The following is a 9,820-nucleotide window of genomic DNA, read 5'->3' as shown; positions in this document are numbered from 1 at the left end:
TATATCATTAAAATTATTGGATATAGATTAGATTGGTAGAATTTATTGATAAGAAACAAAAATACCTCAAATAAAGGATCCCATGAGGGAGAATGGGAGTTGATACCCTCAATAAAGGACTTAATGAGATGGAATTTGGTGATATGAGGGACTTAATTAAAAATGGTGTTTTAATCAAGAAAATATTCTCAACACTCATTTATTTAATATATCTTAAATATAGGATTTAATGGGAGGGAATGAGAATTAATATCTTAAATATAGGATTTAATCGAAAGGGAATAGAATCTAAAACCCCATTCTAATTTTCTTATTTTTTTAATCCACGTATTTTGTAAGAAAACCAATGAAACAAGAGAGACGTTTCGACTTTCAACTTGTCTCCTACCCTCCACCAAGCCCCGAGGGAAAGAACCCATAACGAGAGATATCTCTTTCCCCTCCCTCATCTTTCTCTCTCTCTATCCTGAGTTCTACCTCTGTATTGAGTGAAAATCCAATGTCCCCCTTTCTTTGTTTTGGGCAAAACCCTAGAATCCTCTATGTCTTTGTACGCCAGCATCCACTTGCGATTTCTAAGGCTATGGGAGAGATATCAAGGTTAGTGGATTTATGGTCTCTGCGTAGAAGCTATGAAAGATGAGATTGTCAAATTGGAGAGGCTGATTAGTACTGAAAGAACCTCCTATTGACTCCACCTCCGAACCCTACAAAGCATCTAATTTCCACCATGAGATAGCTTCTTCACAGAATCTTGGACTCTCTGAGAGTCCTAAGGTTGATGCCAAGCAGTCCTCAAGAAGACGAGGTGTTGGTTGAATCAAAGCACATTGCATTATAGGTAAAAAGGATAAATAAACTTCCCTGTTATTAGTTATTGATTCTCAGGGTTTTTGTTTTTGTCTTCCTTACTTTCTATATATTAAATTAAGGTAGAAGAAATTCTCAGTCTTCTCTATATTGTTTGTTTGATTTCCTTCGCAAATACACATGCCAATGAAAAAGTTAAGAAACTTGCTCATTACTCATTGATGACTATTATGCTCTGCTTGAAAATCTTTTATTTTTTCTTTTCCGAATCCTAGAGATATTTTTCTTATTTCATAAGAAACTTGCTCATTACTCTTAATGACTCAACATGGCTCTCTTTAACAAGCCATTTTCATTTGTTTTCTTTTTCTAATACAACGTGGTTTGGTTTGGTGCAAGATACTGCAGTGCATTTTACCAAGTCTAAGGCATGCTTGCTGATCTTCCCTTTCACAATTCTGCATTGATGTACAATCTCTCTCAGTAACACATTTGGAATCGATTTGGTTTCTCTATTCCCAGCACTAACAGTTCTCTTACTTATTGAAGGTTTTAGGAACATTGAAGTTTTAGACAATGCAAGAAAAAAGATTTCTACCGGCAGTTTTCGACTTGGCTGTTTGGTGATTGCTGCTAGACAAATAGATTTATAGAGGCAGTCGTTTAAAACTGCCGCTAGGCCAAACGATTGCCACTAGAGACCAAACGCTACCTCCCGCCTTTTCTCGCCCGCTAAAAATATTCGTGCCTCTCCCGCCTCCTCTCTCTCAGTCTCTCTCGCGCGTCGTCTCTCTCCCTCTCCCTCACTCAGTCGTCCCTCTCTAGATCTCCCTCGCTCTCAGTCATCTCTCTCGCGCGCGCTCTCTCTCTCTTACTCAGTCGTCGATATGCTTCTCTCTCAATCGTCTCTCTGCCTCTCTCTCACTCAGGTCCCTCTCTAGATCTCCCTCGCTCTCAGCCATCCCTCTCTTGCTCTCTCTCTGATCTTATCCCTCAGCCAACTTTGATCTGATCCCTCGGCCAACTTAGGGTGCAGTAAGAAGTGGGAGATGGATCTGAAGCTCTAGTTAATTTCCTCACGCAGCATTGTTCGTTCATCACCGATAGAAGGTAAAATTGAAAGCCAACATGACCTAGGATAGATATCATCCTTTCGTTGGTTTAGTTTAATACTAAAATTGCGTTAGTATTCATTTTATTATTGTGTTCGCTTGTTATCAGTCATTTCTTTCGCTTGCTCGCTTACCCAGAATGGCCTTCTACTCGCAACACTGATTCGATTAAGCCCTCTTTTCATAGTTTTGATGGGAAATTCTTCTCCCCCAATCCATTGTTTACCCCCTCCCAACAATCGTTGCAGATCGAAGACTGATTCCAAGCCTAATCTGTGAGGTAATGCCTAATCTTTTAGTTTGTCCCATGAATGTGCTTAAACATATTCACAGGGGTTTTATGTTTGAATTTTCTCAGTAAACAAACATTGAAAACTTGATTTTCCCACATATTTAGTGCAATAAACCAAATTCAAGATGCCCCAATGAGAAAATAAGTTTTCTGTTTCTCATCTCATCCCTTCCCATCCTTTCCTTTCTCAGACCAATCTTCTCAGGAACCAAATGGACCCTGGATGTCCCTTTATCCACCTTTAGTCCCTACCTTTCCTCTGCTAACCTGTAGTAGTTGACAATGACTTTTATGTGATTATGTCTAGTAGTAGTTGACAATGACTTTTATGTGATTATGTCTAGAAGATTGCGTTCTCTTTTAAATTTTAATTCACTCTACTTGTTTTTGCTCTTTTTTCTCACAATCATCCTGTTTTGCCTTATATTCAGGACCATAATGGAGATCTAGAAATTGGTTTTCATGTTTTTTTTTCCTCGGAAGTAGCTGAAACGGGTTTCAACTTTCTATTGCACCTGTTTAGTGCCTCTTCTCAAAGTTCATGTTTGGCTCTGTTACGACTTATTTCATGTTGTTGATTGGGAGAATGGAAAGTCTTCTCTTTTCTTGAGGAGCCTACAGGGAGTTTTCAATATGTACATACTCCATTTTTTTGTAATGATTGGTATAGAATTATGTTTGATAGCAACCATACGCTGGCTAGCTCTTAATGTATAGTGACTGTTGTTCGCTGGCTTTTTGGAAAGCTTGTTTGAGGGATCCTATCTCTCTTTTATAAATATGATGTATTATTTCACTTGTTTTTTTTTTAATGTTTCATTTCATACAAAACTTTGTGAATTACTTGAAAGAGCTATAAAAAATTGTACTCTATATTTTGCAGCTGGTTGGAGAACAGCCATACAGTACAGTAAAATGGATCTAGATGCAACCATTCATGGTGGTGGTAAATTAGATGAAACAGTTGGAATCAGAATGGCCCTTTTCCTGATTTTGATTCCAGACCCCTTTTTCCTGTGAACCAAACAGGCCCTTATATGGCAAAGAAAAGAAAAAAATAGATTCCAGACCCAGTGGGTCTAATACTATTCATGTGATAGGAACTTGTAAGGATGAATTTTCCTTTCAGAGATTTTCTTAATTTTGAGCTTTACTTGGTTTTCACATTTTGTTCCTATATTGAAATGATCTATCAACTTTTTCATTGCTAGGAAGGAGACTACTACCGGTACCTAGCTGAATTTAAAACTGGGATTGATCGTAAGGAAGCTGCAGATCAGTCACTCAAGTCTTACCAGGTCTGGTCAGCTTGTCACTGTTTTTCTGGCTTTATCTCCAACACATTCATATTAATTGCTTTGATAATTCTGTTCCTTGCAATGATGCAGGCTGCCACTAATATTGCTGCAACAGATCTGCCACCAACTCATCCAATTAGGATCCAATTAGGCTTGGCCTGGCCTTGAACTTCTGTCTTTTACTATGAGACATTGAATTCTCCTGAGAGGTACATTGTCTTCCATCAAATTTTATTGTTCTTGTCATCTTTCTGTTTGGTTCTTATTCAACTGACTTTGCATTTGATTTCTTTTACTTTTCAGCATTCTCGTTCTCTAATTTTATTTGCAAACAAATATTTCACTAGTTCACAAGATTGTCCTTCAAAGCCCAATCATGGAACTCATACTGTGATCATGTTGCCTTCCATGAATAAGATTGGTTTAATCAACATAAATGAAGCCATAAGATGATTTTCCACCCCACAAAAGAGTGTCCTTAGAAGGATGACAGGAAGTGTTTGATTTTTTTTTCTTTTTTGGAATGATGGGCTGGACTCTGGAGAGAAGTAATTGATCATATTCCAACCTGAAAAGAAACCATGCTTTTTCACATTTCCCAGCGTTTTGTTTCAGTAGCTTTCATCATTTTCTCACGACGCAAGATGCAACCCTGATGGGCTTCAAAGTTTAGAGTAGGAAAAAAAGTATAAAATAACCCCATTGGCCCAAAATATTGATGGCCCAAATAAGTTTATGTACATTATATACAAAACAATAAATTTATTAAAGTACATTAATGCAGTTGACCCAGCATGAACCCAAGTTAAATCAAATCTGTCCGAATCCAATATTTACTTGAAGGTATTTGCACTGGTTAATCTTTAATGTCAGGCTGTCAGAACATTCTAAAATATTAATTATTAATTAAATGAGAAAATATCACAAATAGGAGCAGCCCCATACCCACATGGGGCCCCAGCCCAATATACTCAATAGACCCAAAACCCAAATTCTCTCTCCCTTTTTTCTCCTCAGTCCCACTTCTCCAAATTTTGTAGTCTCTCTTTGCAACCTCTGACATACCCCCATGGCCATTTTTCTCTGGCTTTCCAAGATAGACCACGAGTGCCAAATCCACGGGCTTACACCAAGTATGTTGAAAAAGACTAACGGTTTTCTTCTTCTTCTTCTTCTTCTTCTTCTTCTTCTTCTTTCTATTTCTCAAGTTTCATAATAAAAAGACATTAACGGAAGGTCATTTGTTGGCAGCATTGGAGCTAAAAAGGTAAAGAACGAGGTTACACAGTTCAGGGAGTTCTGCAAGGCAGGAAATGCTGAAGGGTTTTCTTCTTCTTTCTAATTCTCAAGTTTCATAAAACTTGCATGTTATTGGTGAACTGAAGACACAGTTAGTCGGCTGAAATTGAATAGGTTCTTATTGGGTTCAAGCTCCTTGATAAATGACTTATCCTACCAGAAACATATAATTTGGAGGAATTATGAATCCCTGTCACAACCAAGATATTTGGGTTAAAAGTATAATAATAATGCAGTATATATATGTTAACATTCAACTTTCTGCTATAGCACTCATTCACATGACAAAAGCAGATGGAGTCATGTAACAAGCTTTTCTACTTGGCCCGATTAAGAGATCCTTATAGTGTTAATGATATTACTAGAATGGTTGCTTGCATTCTCTAGCTCCCACTCGAGTTGTCTTGATTCAATCAAGTGGGCTAATCACCGTAGAAAATGATTGGATTTCACTAAGACCCACTTTAGAGAGAGAGAGAGAGTGCTTATTGGCATTTAAATGGGTTGATGATTGTACCAAGGATAAACTAATATAGAGAACCTTCATAAGCTTTAGCCTAGGTGACTCATTTGAGCCTATAATAACCCACAAAAATTTCTGGAGTTTTTATTGAGTTTGAGCTGGACCCAAAATCATCACATAAAAACTTCACTGTTTTTTAATTAATTTATTTATTTATATAGGCTGGCCAAGGCCTCTAACAACAAATGGTCTCCTTCATTTCAATCACGGGAATGGATTGTTTTTTTTTCTCCTAAATTCCCATAAGAATGGGAAGTTTCAACATACCCATCCCTTATTGTTCATTAATTTCTAATTTTAAAGGACAAACTTTTTGTTACTCAATTACCAAAAAATTAATACTTCCCAAAATTATTTAATTTTTTATTCGTTATTAATTAATCAATTTTTGGATTTTTTCATGCATCGTGCAAAAAATATTTATTCATATTAAATTAACAATAATTATTTTTTGTAAATCAATATTAAACGAAAAATGCTAGATATTAATAATAACTTTGAATACTTTTAGTTAATTAACAATAAATTTTGATTATTAATTTAATATTAATTAATAGTAAATAAAATTATTAAATCTTTCAGATTTTCTTGGGCATCGCATGGGTCCTTGTTAGTGAACCTAATAAAATCAGTGATTCAAATAACATTTTTGCTCTTATAATAAATGGGGAGAAAATTTTAAAATAGGGGTATTTTTAATCAATAAAAAGTCTAGAATCTAGAACTTATTCCCAATTTTAATATCAACTAGTACATGTGTATGTGCATTTGCATGCGGCAGTATCTCTAAGACAAAACTATTTATAATTTTTATAATTCATTTATCTAATAATTAATTAAGGTATTAAGTGGGTAGTTTCTAAACAATTATAATTAGACCTGTTCATGGGCCGGGTGGCCCGACGGGCCGGCCCAGCCCCCGGACGGGCTTGAACATGTTTATAGGCCCGTGGGTTTAAACTTAGGCCAAAAAGCCCGGCTCGCAATAAATTCGAGCCAAGCCCGGGTTTTGTCAAAATAGCCCAACCTGGCCCAACTTAAAATTAGACTTAAAATGGGTTATATGATTATGTTCATTTAAATAAATTTTTTGATTTAAGAATGTAAAACTGTGTTTTAAAACATAAAAGAAAGGGAAAAAAAACCATCTTATAGGCTCATTGTTAATTTAAATAGGAAAAAAAACCATTTGAATTTTTAATTCTAATTTGAATAGGGAAAATTGTAATTTTTTTTATTAGGTCGGGCTTCGGGCTTTTTATCAGGGTTCGGGCTCGGGCCTAGCGTATTTCCATTAATGATGAGTAAAAGCCCGGCCCGAGCCTAGCTCGGCCCAGCCCATGAATAGGTCTAATTATAATTTCATGGCTTCAACACCTTGGTAGTTTTTGAACGGTTATAAGTGGCTAGTTTCTAAAATGAAAGTAAATGACATATATGCCCTCTTTATACCCATTGTATGCTAGGGGTGTTCACGGGTTAGGTTGGGTCGGTTTATTGGGGTTTTCCCAATTGACCCGACCTGGTCAGGTTACCTGAGGTGGAAACCGAAACCGACCCATTGATAACCCAAACTGACCTGGTCGGTTTGAGTCGGGTTGAGTCGGTTTGGATCGGTTTCGGTTTTGCTTCTGTACAAAAGGACACCTAATTGAATTCTAATTGTAATTGCCTAATGGGTTGCCTATTTGGTGTAAAAGATTATAGAAAGTTAGGAACTATGATAGATTGCCTATTCTAATTGTAATTGCCTAATGGGCCTTCTAGTTCTAGTAGAAGACTAGTTATAGTTAAGTAGGAAACTACTCAAACTATGAACTATTGAACTAGTAGAAGACTAGTTCGGTTCGGGTCAGGTTGGTTTCAGTTTTCATACAAGAAAACTGAAACCGACCCGATATATTGGTTTATATATTTTCCCAACCCGAAACCGACCGGTACTGATGAAAACCCAGCCAACTCGGGTTGGGTCAGTCCGGGTTGATTGGTTTGGTCGGATTGGGCATTCTTATGAACATCCCTATTGTATGCTTAGACAAAAGGGTAAAAAATGCCCAATGAAAATTCCAGAAAAAAGGGGCATTTGCTCTTTTATAGGTAGTATAGATATAGATATAGATAGATATCCAACTCTCTTGGTTTTGATGAAATCTCAACTTAGATCAATGTGAAAGACAAGCAACAAATGTATTGTATTACTATAAGATGTGTAATTACTCTTTGAATCCTGAAACATACAAGCTCTCAACTCTCAAGTTATCAATGAAAATGGATTAAGGTTCCATTTGGCAAGTCTTTTTTAGATCTTTCGGGAAACTTGACAACCAAAAGACGATGTGAGCTTTTACATTAAAATATTAACAGCTTGAAAGCCATTTGGTTAAGGCACGTCTTTCCACATGAAGACAAGTTGAAAAAAGGTGAAATGCTCCATTTGAAGGTTCCTGAAAGTAGTTTGAAATGGGCTTCCCACTTCTTTTGGGGTTGTGGTTTTTGGCAGCTAGATCTTTTCCCAACCAAATGAGAAAAGACCAAAACACGGGCTGCCGTTTTAAAAATAGGTTTGTATATATTGAGGTAATTTTCATTGTAATCCTTACCTGATTTAAAACCAAAACGTGGGCTGCCATTTAAAAAAGATGCGCCAAATGGGGCCTAATTTAAAAATGGGTTTGTATATATTGAGGTAATTTTCATCCTAATCTTTACCTGATTTTGTAAAGAAGAAATGTAGGATTTTTAATTAAATGGTAAGTTAGGTCATGGGCCAGCAAGATCTTGAAAAAGCTTGGCAAAAAGCAACTGCAAACAAGTATTTATAAAAAATAAAACCCAAGCTTAAGATTCCAAGAGAAGTTCGGCCAAAAAAATAAAATTTTTCAGCTGAGTTATGAAACTCAAAATCATGGTTCAATAAGAGTGAACAAAATTAATTCTTATTAATTAGAGCGCATACGTCTTATTCTTTTAAACTACCAAGTTAGATATATGTCAATTGATGTATTTTCAAGGAACAATTTAACCTAAAAGCTTAATATTTTAGGTTATGTCCCTGAACAAGATTTTATTCTCTAACATGCCCCCTCACACGAGCACAGGCCTACCCATATGTTGTGTTGAACAAAATTAATTCTTATTAATTAGAGCGCATACGTCTTATTCTTTTAAACTACCAAGTTAGATATATGTCAATTGATGTATTTTCAAGGAACAATTTAACCTAAAAGCTTAATATTTTAGGTTATGTCCCTGAACAAGATTTTATTCTCTAACATGCCCCCTCACACGAGCACAGGCCTACCCATATGTTGTGTTGAAATTTAACTAATTATAATGGAGGTGACGAGGATCAAATACTTAACCATTTGACCGAACAATTAAGTTCTGATATTATCTCAAAAACCCGTTCAACCTAAAAACTTAATTTATTAGTTGAGATCCTTAAATAGGTTTTTATTCTCTAACAAATATTGATGCAATTTCTTCTCTCTTTCAACATGGGCATGTGAGAGGTACTTAAAAGGAATCACTTATTTCCTCTAATAAGTAGCAGTGGTTCAAGCACTTCTTGATTAGGGCAAGTTTTCAAATTCAAGTAGGCCGGCATAGCTAAACAGACTTAAAGAGGAATAACCATTTATCCGATTATTCCAGACTTCTAAATGCTATGCTAATCTGATTCTGAAGTCTTATTAATTAATTCTTATAGAGATAAGAGTTTATCTTTATGCCTGAACAACCTCTATATAGGTATGATAAGACTGTTATATGTTGGACTTACTAATAAAAGTGTGATTATATTGTAGTTTCTCTTCTTTGCACATAGGTAGAGGACTAGCTAACAATCAAGTTTCAAACAATGATTCAATCAGCATTTATTTATTTTACAGTGCAAATCCTACATAACCAAACACACTAAAAGAGGGATAACTAATAACTACTTCTCTGGTTAATTAGTTTTATAGTTTTATTTAGATACCTTTGACCATATTTCAAGTTTCCAATTCCAAATGCAACATAGTTTTATGGGTTCTCCTTAGTTTAAATGGTCTCAGCAAATACTTTGTTGGAACATAAGCTGAACCCTTTGGGGGAACCAAGACCACTTCTCTAAGTTGGTGGGACTCATTACATAGTGTGGTCAAAAGGGTAGTTTGTCACCACTATCAAAGAGCCACACGTGGCATCGTCGATCTCATAGCATACGTGGCCCTATAAGGTCGTGTTGTAGGAAGGAATCCATTCCATATATACTAAAAGTTCTCTTCTTTTATCGGAATCATGAAGTCCAAATGCAATGCAGGAGAGTATTTATTATATTAGTATATTACTGTGGATATGGACTGAGGTATCACTATGAGCCATAAACGCATAATTATAAATGTAGAAGCCACACATCATTGTTGCCAACAAAAGACAAGTAAGATATTACCATCTACGAGCCATACACGCAGAGACCTTTATATAAAGAAGCTAGCTAAAGACG

The 9,820-nt window shown here is 36.0% G+C and overlaps 2 long non-coding RNA genes across 3 annotated transcripts; both read left to right on the top strand.

Annotated features, from left to right (window-relative positions):
• The first annotated feature begins 707 nt into the window (after window positions 1-707).
• On the top strand, window positions 708-1,493 carry LOC148855424 (uncharacterized). Its single transcript, XR_016113340.1, has 3 exons — window positions 708-841; window positions 1,219-1,278; window positions 1,360-1,493. It is a non-coding gene; the product is annotated as an uncharacterized LOC148855424 (long non-coding RNA).
• A 14-nt stretch (window positions 1,494-1,507) lies between these two features.
• LOC148855423 (uncharacterized) lies at window positions 1,508-5,068 on the top strand. 2 transcript variants are annotated; one of them, XR_016113338.1, is made up of 7 exons: window positions 1,574-1,920; window positions 2,032-2,202; window positions 2,646-2,849; window positions 3,098-3,320; window positions 3,426-3,512; window positions 3,603-3,721; window positions 4,764-5,068. It is a non-coding gene; the product is annotated as an uncharacterized LOC148855423 (long non-coding RNA). The 2 variants fall into 2 exon arrangements; XR_016113339.1 differs by lacking the exon at window positions 2,032-2,202 and having other exon boundaries at window positions 1,508-1,920.
• Window positions 5,069-9,820: the final 4,752 nt, after the last annotated feature.

The sequence above is a fragment of the Nelumbo lutea genome, chromosome 4, assembly GCF_056320005.1.
Source record: "Nelumbo lutea isolate HS-2025 chromosome 4, American lotus-T2T, whole genome shotgun sequence".
Taxonomy (NCBI): Eukaryota; Viridiplantae; Streptophyta; class Magnoliopsida; order Proteales; family Nelumbonaceae; genus Nelumbo; species Nelumbo lutea.
This window is presented reverse-complemented; position numbering and strand designations above follow the sequence as displayed.